Here is an 11,398-nt window from a genome sequence, read left to right as displayed (position 1 = left end):
GTGAGACATCAGCTTAAGTTTTCAGTACATTCCATACTCGGATTTCACCGCGGTTTGCTTGATTTGTGTTTATTAATTGACTTTCTTGTGTGTGGGACGATTGCTCAGGTGCAGGCTACTCGTCTCGCAAGAAATTCGAATTTTTAATTCCGAGTTCGAATGTAGTCAACTGACAAGTCCAAATACGGGCTTAACTCGAGTCTTGGACTTCAGGGTTGTTGGCTTTTGTGAGCTGCGACGATGTTGGACTGGAAATAATTATATATATCTATATATAAAAAAATGTAACTCTTGGTTCGTTCGCAATTAATAGTCTAAAGAACCACTGGACGGATGGCTTCCACGTTTTGGTATAATATTTTTGCTATACCCATGTGTGTTTTTATACATTTCTTTTTAATTATAAAATTATACTTAATTTTTCTATAATAAATAGGTGGTTTTCTTTGTGCCGATAGGCCATTTTTTTTATTTAGGGACAATTATTTATTACCGCTTCCCGTCACGTGACCAGTGTTTCCAATTTAGCGGTTTTCCTGCTAGATCTGGAGATTTCGTTTGCAATCTAGCGGGGAATTCTAGAAAATCTGGAGATATTTCGTACCCACACACCCGCAATTTTAGATTAAAAAATAAAGAAAAGCGCTTGAAAATACTTGAAAACATAAAATAAGCTCATTCATGTAAGTAAAAAAAAAGTAGTATTTATTGCCTTTGATAACAATTATTTATTGATTATTTGTTTTGTTTTTCACCTTTTTTTTCGGCTAACCATTCTTAAATCTTTTAACATGCTAAAACAAAATTTTTTGTTTTTTCATTTTTCTAATTTCAAAATATGTTGCACCATTATTGTGATGTTTAATTTGCAGTATATTTCAATTTAACTTTTATTATAAAAAGTTTGATTTTATTATTTGTTTCTTGCAAAAAAAAAATACCCTCTCTGACAAAACAGGTAAATCTAGCTGATAAAATGTGTAAGCCTTCTGGGGTAGCTAACCGCTTCAATATAATTCCAGAAACATATAGTGAGAAAACACGGAGCATTTTATATATTGAATATACTATGTTTATATATTTTTATGGTAGGAAGTTAAAATATGGACTTGGGTGGGGTGAATTAGTGATTTTTGAAAATTTCAGATGATAAAAGTTAAAAATCTAGCGATTTTCTGGAGATTTCTTTCTCCTGATCTCGCGGATTTTTTTAAATCTCAGTTGCCAACACTGCATGTGATAAAAGATATTTTGGTCTCACCACTACACAGAATGTGTTTACAATATCAGTAAATTTTCAATGGGTTTAATCACATGATTATTGATAATGTGACCATGTGATTGAAATTTAATTAAAATTAACCACACGTTGTCGCTTTCCTATCAAATATTCATCAAAAAATGGTAGGTACAGACAAAATGAATGCCGACGCTCAAAGTGTATAAACATTTTGACCCCTCCCTTTACTTAAAAATTCACCAAAAATCAGGAAATTAACCAATTTTAATGAAAATTTCAGTATTTATCAAATAATGATCGCAAAAATATAATGAACTAATTATTTTTACTTAACTCTTAGTGAAAATGTTTTATTTTGTTCAAACAAAAAATACCTTTACTAAAGTTATGGTTTTCAGTAGTAAATAAAAAACGCAAGAATTTATTGTTGCTTTTTTTATATAAATAAAGCATCGTAATTTGTAACAATAAAAAATAATTTTTACAGGAACAATACGAAAAAAACCCCTAAAGTCCGTATTAATGAATTCGATATAACTCGAAGAAAAATGAATTTCTCGCATAATATTCAGGAAATTAAAGATTCAATTAGATTTCTATTTCAGTCATCTAAATTATTTAGGGTGAAATGAGTTTAGGAATTTATAGCCAAACCTAAATATTTTTTTTCTTTTTGCTTAAAAAAAATAGCATTAATACAGTAAGTTATGTAAAATTTGCATAGAATGATCTGCTTTACGGTTGTTGTAAAAATAGAACGGATATTCATAACCCTTAACTCCCAATATCTTAATTAATTAATTAATAATTAAAGGTAAGAGCTGAAAGGATGCAGAGTATTCCCGACACACCACAAATTAATAGCTATACTTACTATAAACAGACACACCTTTAATTAATAACGGCACTCACTGAAAAATGTTGCAGAAGAGGCTAGCAAAAATGACTTACCTAAATTAAGGAAGGAGCCATCCTCTAGTTACCCCTCCACACCATCTCAAGCGTCACCGTTTAATACTAAACTAAACGAACAGAAACACAATTTACCACCAATTGGATAAAGGTGAGTACACTTTGCATACTTACCAATTAAACAACCGGAAACGATTAACTAAAATACTCTATGGGTCTGGGACGCTTGTAATTAGAATGTTGATATGCCTACAAGAAGTGTTACATTAGAATACCAACCAAATAATTGACCCCAAACGATTACTAAGCACTTTAACTTTAGGAACGGAATACTCTAAAAAATATAGATAAATATATACTATTATGCACCTCTTTGCATGTGTATGATCTGAAGAACCTATGCCCAAAACGAAGTATAAAAAACTATCAAATATATACATGTTCTAGTATTGCAGAAAGGATAAACAACCCAAATAAAAAAAAAAACGAAAACCATCGAAATTAAATTTATATATAGAGATATAAAAACGTTTGCCATGCTAATTACCCCAGATACCGCGATAGTAGAGAAAATATAACTACCGGTATACCACCTTTATTTAAATCATATAAATAAGCCCATACATCTATTCAACTAACTGTTAAATTTACTATATGGACATATATTCTATAAATAAATAGATAAATAAATGATTAACTAAAAATAAACTGTGGGTCTGGCACACTTGTAATTGGAATGTTGATATATGCCTACAAGAAGTAAAGCGGCGTTACATTGGGAAACCAACCATATAATTGACCCCGAACGATAACTAAGTGCTCTACCTGGAGAACTCTAGGAACGGAATACGCCACAAATATAGATAAATATATACTATTATGCACCTAATAACTGTCTGTATTTTTGAGATGAGGTGTTTTCATTTATTGAGACTGTCGGACTGACTTCCTCATCTTGGTTGTTATAGTCATAACGTTTCGGCTGTTTTGCGCTCCGGCCTTCATCAAGTGTTTTGTATCGAACTGTTGAACCGTTTGTTAGGAGTCTCGAACCCAACCCTTTATTATTATTACTATGTCCCAGAGCCTAGCTGGAGTCCGATCACGGTACCCCCGTAATAATAATAATAATAATAAAGGGTTGGGTTCGAGACTCCTAACAAACGGTTCCTCAGTTCGATACAAAACACCTGATGAAGGCCGGAAGGCAAAACGGCCGAAACGTTGTGACTATAACAACCAAGATGAGGAAGTCAGTCCGACAATCTCAATATTATGCACCTGTGTGCATGTGTATGGTCTGAAGACCCTACCCTTAAAGCATATAGAAGAGAAAATGTAACTACCGGTATACCACCTTTATTTAAATCATATATCTGTTCAACTAACTGTTAATTTGACCATATGGAGATATATCTTATAAATAAACAAATAAATAAATAAAGAAAGAAATAATTTGAAAACTAGAAACAAATAAACGGATAAAAAGGCGATGAATAGAATAATTAAATAAATAAATAAATAAAATAAAAATAAACAAATAAATAAATAGAACTTTTCAATAGGAAAAGGAAGTCGCTACCAGAAAAAGAAAAAAAAAACAACCATAAAAACCTTAGATAGGGAAGTAGCGACGATAAGAGTATAATATTACTTCAGATCAAAGCGAAAACTTTGATCAATAAACAACCGCTAAGTTAAAAGATTACTAAGACCTCCCCACTGCGACAAATTAACAACACGAAATTGTACTTTCCCCTCATCCCTTACCCCTACACATTTCCTTCACCACACCTTCCTCCAAAATTCCTACTGCTCACAGTCACAAAGCGTACACCACACTTTCTTCCAGAACATAAACCTCACCCGAGTATCTTATAAAAACTAATGTAATTTTGACTCCTGTTTCAATATCGATTCTTTTTTTAGTCCGATGAAGTCTTATCCTTGAATTGGAATTCCACTGAAACATGTATGCATATATGCAACCAATAATGTTTTTATAATAAACAAACTATATATATATATATATATATATATATATATATATATATATATATATATATATATATATACATATATATATATATATATATATATATATATATATATAGGCAGATTTTTTTTATCTAAGGCATATTTTATTGAATAAAATAAGCTGTGAATAATTTTCCCCACTCTTTATCTGTGCCTAAATCCAAACGTAGATTCCATGAGCAAAGCTTCTTTCTTAGAACTGCACGCCAGTGGAACTCTCTGCCGCTTGCCTGTTTCCCACCTGACTACAACTTGGACGTCTTCAAGTCCAACATAAACAAACTCCTGACAAACCGACCCCTTAAGTAAGACACTCTAACCCCCAATACTAATGATTACTACAATACTATCTCATTGATTATTGTACACGTAATAACCCTTCGGGCCTTGATAAGTGGTGATCCCCATCTAAAAAAAACAAGACAAACAAACAAAAAAACAAACTTTTTTGCCCCCCCTCCCGACAAAAGGAGCTCTTTTAAGGCTAATAAAAACGCTTAATTTTGGGGACTAATTTACCATATTTGTCCAAAATGTTCTGTGCATGTCTATTTAGCAGTTTTGCATGGTGCTGAACTCAAATGCAAATATGGTAAGGCCTTGGGGACTTTCGGCGCTAAATGGGGGTGTGGGGGGGGGCAAATGATGGACTTAGTCATTTTTTTTTTTTGCTTAGAACTCAAATTTACATATGTTAAGCCTAAAACTGCACCGTTGGTTCATTTCACCAGGATTTGGCGTCCTCTGGGGTCTTTTGAGGTTATATAGGGGGGAGGGGGGGCAATGTTGAACTTAGCCATTTTTTTTATGCCTCGTTTACTTTGCACTCACGGGGGACCACGCATGCTTCATGCATTGTCTATTAATTTTATTTTCGATCTTTTCAAACTTCCGAACAACAGTGTCCACTTCTGGCAGAAAACTGGCTGATGTAATCACCATATTTATCATAAGTCCTTGTGGGATCCTTCTACCGCTCGAGAAGATATCTCACTAATGATGCAATTCTCTATCTATATAAAAGCCAAGTACGTCCAAGGATGGAATACTGTTGCCATATCTGAGCAGGAGCTGCTAAAAACAGCCTATCCTGCCTTGACAGAATACAAAATAGACTTCGTGGCTTAGTGGGGGATGCCGTTTTTTCTTCTCTGCAACCTCTCTCCCACAGAAGAGACGTTGCGAGCCTCTCTTTGTTTTATCGTTATTTCCATGGCAGGTGCTCGTCTGAGCTCTAATCTCTGGCCCCCCTCGCCGATCTTTTATAAAAAACACCCGTCTAGCTGAATCCACTGTCAAAAACTTTCTCCACTCTTTATCTATGCCTAAATCAAACCGTAGATTCCATGAACAAAGCTTCTTTCTTAGAACTGCACGCCTGTGGAACTCTGTTCCGTCTGCCTGCTTCCCTCCTGATTACAACTTGGATGTCTTCAAGTCCAAAGTAAACAAATTCCTGATACACCGCCCCCTTAAGTAGACACTCTAAAATATCCACACTAACGTACTGTACTTACAATAACCCTTATCCATGAGTAGCTTCCGGGCCTTGATAAGTGGTGACCACCTTGTAATATATATATATATATATATATATATATATATATATATATATATATATATATTAGTGTTGGGACGATTAATCGGAATCGAGAATCGGAAAAATCAGAACTTTTGGGGTATCGGAATCGGAAAAATTTGTATTTATTTTCCGATGCCAAAACGATTCTTTTAATTATCTCTTTTTTTATTTGATTTTCTTTAAAACAAAATCTTCTGCAGCTTGTAGTAATTATATAATAATAATAATAATAATAATAATAATATTCATTCATTGTAAACTTACCAGTCAAACTAAAATTTACAGAGCACCACGCCATGCAGGTGTGTTTTCACGCTTGAGAAAATATCTGCACACTTAACATGTGTTTTTACAGTAATAATAAAAAGATAACAACTTTATTGTTAAATATTTAGAGATTTATAAAGAATCGGAATCGGTAATTATATCGGAATCTGGAAAATATTAGAAACCTCCCATCACTTATATATATATATATACATATATATATATATATATATATATATATATATATATATATATATATATATATATATATATATATATATATATATATATATATATATATATATATATATATATATATATATATAGTATAACTCCTATAATTTGAACATCCGCTTCGTTCAAATTAGAGGATGCTGTTCAAGTTTCAAGATAAAAAAAAAAAATTGTGCTTTAATTTTCTAAGAATTAAGAAATAGTAAATGAAATTCATTGCTATATAATACTTCAAGTATATATTAAGTTGAATTTACGATATAATGCAAGTAAGAATCGTTAAATATTATTACCAGGAACAAAAACATTGAAAATAAATTAAATCTACTCTTACTTGTTAGGTATTTATTACCTAAGTTATCATCTACAGAAATCATACATTTATGTAAAATACAGGTTTTTTTTTATTTATTCATTGAATGAGTCTCATTGCAGTTTCTATTTTCATCGATTGAGCTCTCGGGCGCTGCCATTGCATTCCGTAAGCGATCATAAAAATCTACAATTTCTTGGTTCTGTAGCTTCTTTATGATTATATCCCTTCGGAGTGACATTGCTTGCAAAACATAGTTGTCACTAAAGTAAGGACTTTTTTCTAGAAATTTTATAACCGTCTCCATAGACTTTTCTGCATCATCCTATGACATTGCTTCACCAGAGTTATTCTTGGTTATTTAAATTAGGGTCAAGAGAATGGGAGCTGTCGCTATTTTCATAATCAGTACTGCGTTCAGAATATTGATCAGTAGTTTCCTCATCTTGTTGCACCCACATTTCAACGTCATTTGCATTAAATGATTTAAGAACAGCGTGGTTGGTCGGTAACCGTTTGGTTTCAAGAATTTTTTTCTAGACCCATTGTGATGGGTTGTTTTACACTATCTTAAATATAGCAATTTGAAAAGAACAATTTACAGTGTAAATTAATTATCAATAGCTAATCTACATTAATTGCATAGTACCAATATTAACATTTCTGCGCAATGTCTGACTAAACCATGTAAACAGTTTTACTGCAACTCTGCATCAAATATGCTAATATAATTTCAATGACGAGACAGTTCAAGTTTAGAGAAAGTCCAGGTTTAGAAGAAGTCCAAATGAAAGGAAGTCCAACTTTAGAGGAAGTTCAAAAATTAAAGGAGTTTTACTATATATATATATATATATATATATATATATATATATATATATATATATATATATATATATATATATATATATGTATATATATATATTAAAAGTGATGGTTGTGTAGTTCCAACGAGAGAAAAAAATGTATATTTAAAAGAGTGTAGCCATCAACAATTGTGGTTTTTTTTTAAAAGGTTTTCATCCTATTTTTATTTTAAAATATTTTTATAACGCGTTTCGAGCTTAGGGTGTGCTCTCTTCAGATGTTTTCGTAAAAAGTTTTTTCTTTAAAATGGGAGTCTGTAGAGTTATTTTTACCTCCTCTGATACTAAATGTGTCTTTCAGAGTGATGTGTGGCCTCAGACATTCTGACTCCAACTATAAGTGTTCAAAGTGTCCGGTCAAAGTTAGATTCAAAGAAGGGTTTTTGGTCCATTCGGTGAAGATTTTTATGGGTTTTTTAGGGTTCTTTTTAAAGACTTTCTTTCCCCATGTATAGCACACACTCACACACAATCACACACGCATACATATACATTCATGTACATGTACACATAAAAAAAAAGTATATATATATATATATATATATATAAAATAAAAAAATAAAAATAATTGACGTGTTAGTGGTGGATGTGTGTGAGTACGTGTGTGAGTGTGTAGGTGGGTATGTATATATGTATGCTCCTACATATATTTCTATATATGTGCGTGTGTGTATGTGTGTGTGCCTGCGTGCGTGTGCGTATGCATGTGTACATATATATATGTATATATATATATACAGAGAGAGAGAGAGAGAGAGAGAGAGAGAGAGAGAGAGAGAGAGAGAGAGAGAGAGAAATGTTATTGAATAGCACGGAGTTATTCTATTTTACAATTTTCCTTTTTATCTTCTCCAATCTCCGAATAGTCCTTTTTGTGTTCTTCTCGAAATTGTATATGTTGGATTCATAATCGCGAACGCTTTCGACAGAAGTACTTCTATCATCCTCAGGTATATTGTAGAAATAAATGTGGTAATTTGGAGAGACCGCGGAGGTCAAATATTTTAAAACTTGGACCCTAATTTTGACCCCTTAACATTTATTAATTTTTGGCTCAAATCAAATTAAAAAGTTTGATCCATGTCCAAGTAACCTACATTTAAATTTTAAGTGATTAGGCTAAAAAATTAACGGAGGAGTTTGGTAGAGTTTTTAAAGGTCAACTCGTTGAACTTTGGTCCCTGGCCGAAAACTGATCGGATAGATGTTCCCAAATCGTAAAAGTTCTTATGTCAAATCTCGAGTCTGTACACAGAAAATTGACAGAGTAATTTGGTAGGGAAATGTAGACACACACACACACACACGTTGTATATTATATAGATTTGCAATTTATTCATTATCATTACTAGTTATTATTGGTATTATGGTTTTCATTATTAATTCTTATTATCGTTTCACATTTTTTTTTATAATTTCATCTAATTCTACTTGAGTTTTCAACTTTTTATTAAAACTAGTTAACGAATGATACTTCATAAAATAGTTCTATGATTAGTAATCTCTCCAATGTAGTTAATTAACGTATTAATTAATAATTTAACTATTATTTCTTTCGCGTCTTTCGAACTTTCAGAAGAAAAAAAAATCAGTAATTGTTATGATTTCTGTTTTCCGTATTTTATCACATCGTATGTTTGGTGTATTTGCTTTCTAACTGATTTTTGACTGATTCTAATTATGTTGAAATTGTTGAGACACCATCTCTATCTTCAAAATAATCATAGATACTGTTTTACTTTTAATGTCAGTTTCCTGTGCTAATGATGAAACTTGATATCAATATTTTCCCAGAAACAATGGTAAAAAAATATCTTTAATTCTGGGCTCGAACGTAAAGGATTACTTCTTAAATTTATAAACCATACACACACACACACACACATACGCGGGCACAGACAAAATCACACACACACGCACACGCACGCACGCACACACACGCACGCACACACACGCACGCACACACACATACATACATATATACATATATATATATATAAGATATATATATATAAGATATATATATATATATACATACACACATGTATATATATATATATATATATATATATATATATATATATATATATATATATATATATATATATATATCTTTCCTGTTGGAAAATATCCAAAATTTGAAAATAATTGAATTTCAACACGGGCGTTGATAGTGTTCAATCATAAGAGAGCAAGTTATATATATATATATATATATATATATATATATATATATATATATATATATATATATATATATATATATATATATATATATATACATATATATATATATATATATACTTATGCGCAAGATAAGACTGTATTTACATAAAAAATAATATATATATAAATGTATATATATATATATATATATATATATATATATATATATATATATATATATACTTCCAAAAAACAAACAACATGGAGAAGGATAACGTCATATTTGTATTTTTTCGAATATTACAATTGTTTTGACATCAACCAGACAATTTTAAATTTTATATTATTTAAAAATTTTCGTGGTATTATTTAAATAATCATCAGATAAGTTTGAAAAAAAAAACAGGGTTAATACGGATCTTAACGCATTTTCATTCTTTTATTCACTGTATCAAACAGTGTGTATGGTTGCATCGTGCTTTTAATGAATTCACAACCGATGTTGGAAAATTTTTTTATGGGCCTCTATTTTCGTATATATCTGTTCGAAATTACGACGAGAATTGTTTAATCTGGACTATTTTGAAACCGGACAAGATTCTTAGTTTATGAGGCTTATGGTTTATTAATTTAATTTATTATTTTTTGCGTTTTATTTGTTGCTCAATCTCAAATAGTTCGGTTGGGTTTTCAAATCTCATATGGAAAGTTTCGTATTTATTGTCACATATCGATTTTAATTTTAACCTGGGACTTACTGCAATGTGACTGTTTTCTGTATATTAAAATGAATAAAATAAGATAAAATAAAATAATGTATATTTCCTAATATCTTAGGATTCTAACGAATAATATTTATTATTGTAAAACTTTTATTTACCCTTCGACAAAATAATTTATATAATCCCTTTCAAGGAGGTTACTCTAAATTGCTAATTTAATTTATTCAGATAAAAATGGACGTATTAATTATTCTAATCTTTAAGATTTACACTTAAATGTATTAAAAGTCATCCCGAGTTGCTAATTATCTTAAATACTTTTATATCTTACTTGATTTTGAATATTAGGCGGTTTCTTCAAACTCTAAATTAACTAATTTTTATTACTTATAATACGATGCTTCGGTTGTATTTTCCTTAAACGTCTAGTTTCTTGGTTCTGGGTTGCTACTTAGAATTTATTTTGATTACGATGGATGAAATCTTCTTTTCATTAGGATTCCTAATTTGCAGAATTAGGAATTTTATAGTCTATACATCGTTTTAAGTGTTTATCTCCGAGACTCTAATTGAGTAAACCCAGTTATGGATAGGTAAGTGAGTTTCTAGTTTTTCTTGTTTCTTAGACTTCAGAGGTTTTCTGTTCTTCCATTATTATATTTGTCTGCAATTATTTTTTTCGTATTCACCATTGGTTTTTACGAGACAAATAAAGGATAAAACCACATTTACCCTATGCCTCCCATAATGAATAATAACGATTGTTTTTCTACTTAATTTTGTATATTACCAGAGTTTGAGCTAAGTTTCCAAAACGATTATTCTCGTTTAAGTAACTACTATCCCTTCTATTCTGTGTAATCGTTACTTCGCCCTTGTTGTTTTCAATGTTAAATATGTGTGCTCCCTATATTTTACAGAGGATGTCTAGTGATGATACCTATTTTGAGTTTATTCTACCCAGGTTTTAGTCTCGAGGGTAAGAATTTATTTCTGTGAAGCCAACTTTGTATGGCATCCAATTTTTTGTTTAAAATTTCCTCTTTGGGGTGCACTATG

The sequence above is a fragment of the Euprymna scolopes genome, unplaced genomic scaffold (assembly GCF_053919585.1).
Source record: "Euprymna scolopes isolate OS-2025 unplaced genomic scaffold, ASM5391958v1 sca84, whole genome shotgun sequence".
NCBI classification, from domain to species: Eukaryota; Metazoa; Mollusca; class Cephalopoda; order Sepiida; family Sepiolidae; genus Euprymna; species Euprymna scolopes.
This window is presented reverse-complemented; position numbering follows the sequence as displayed.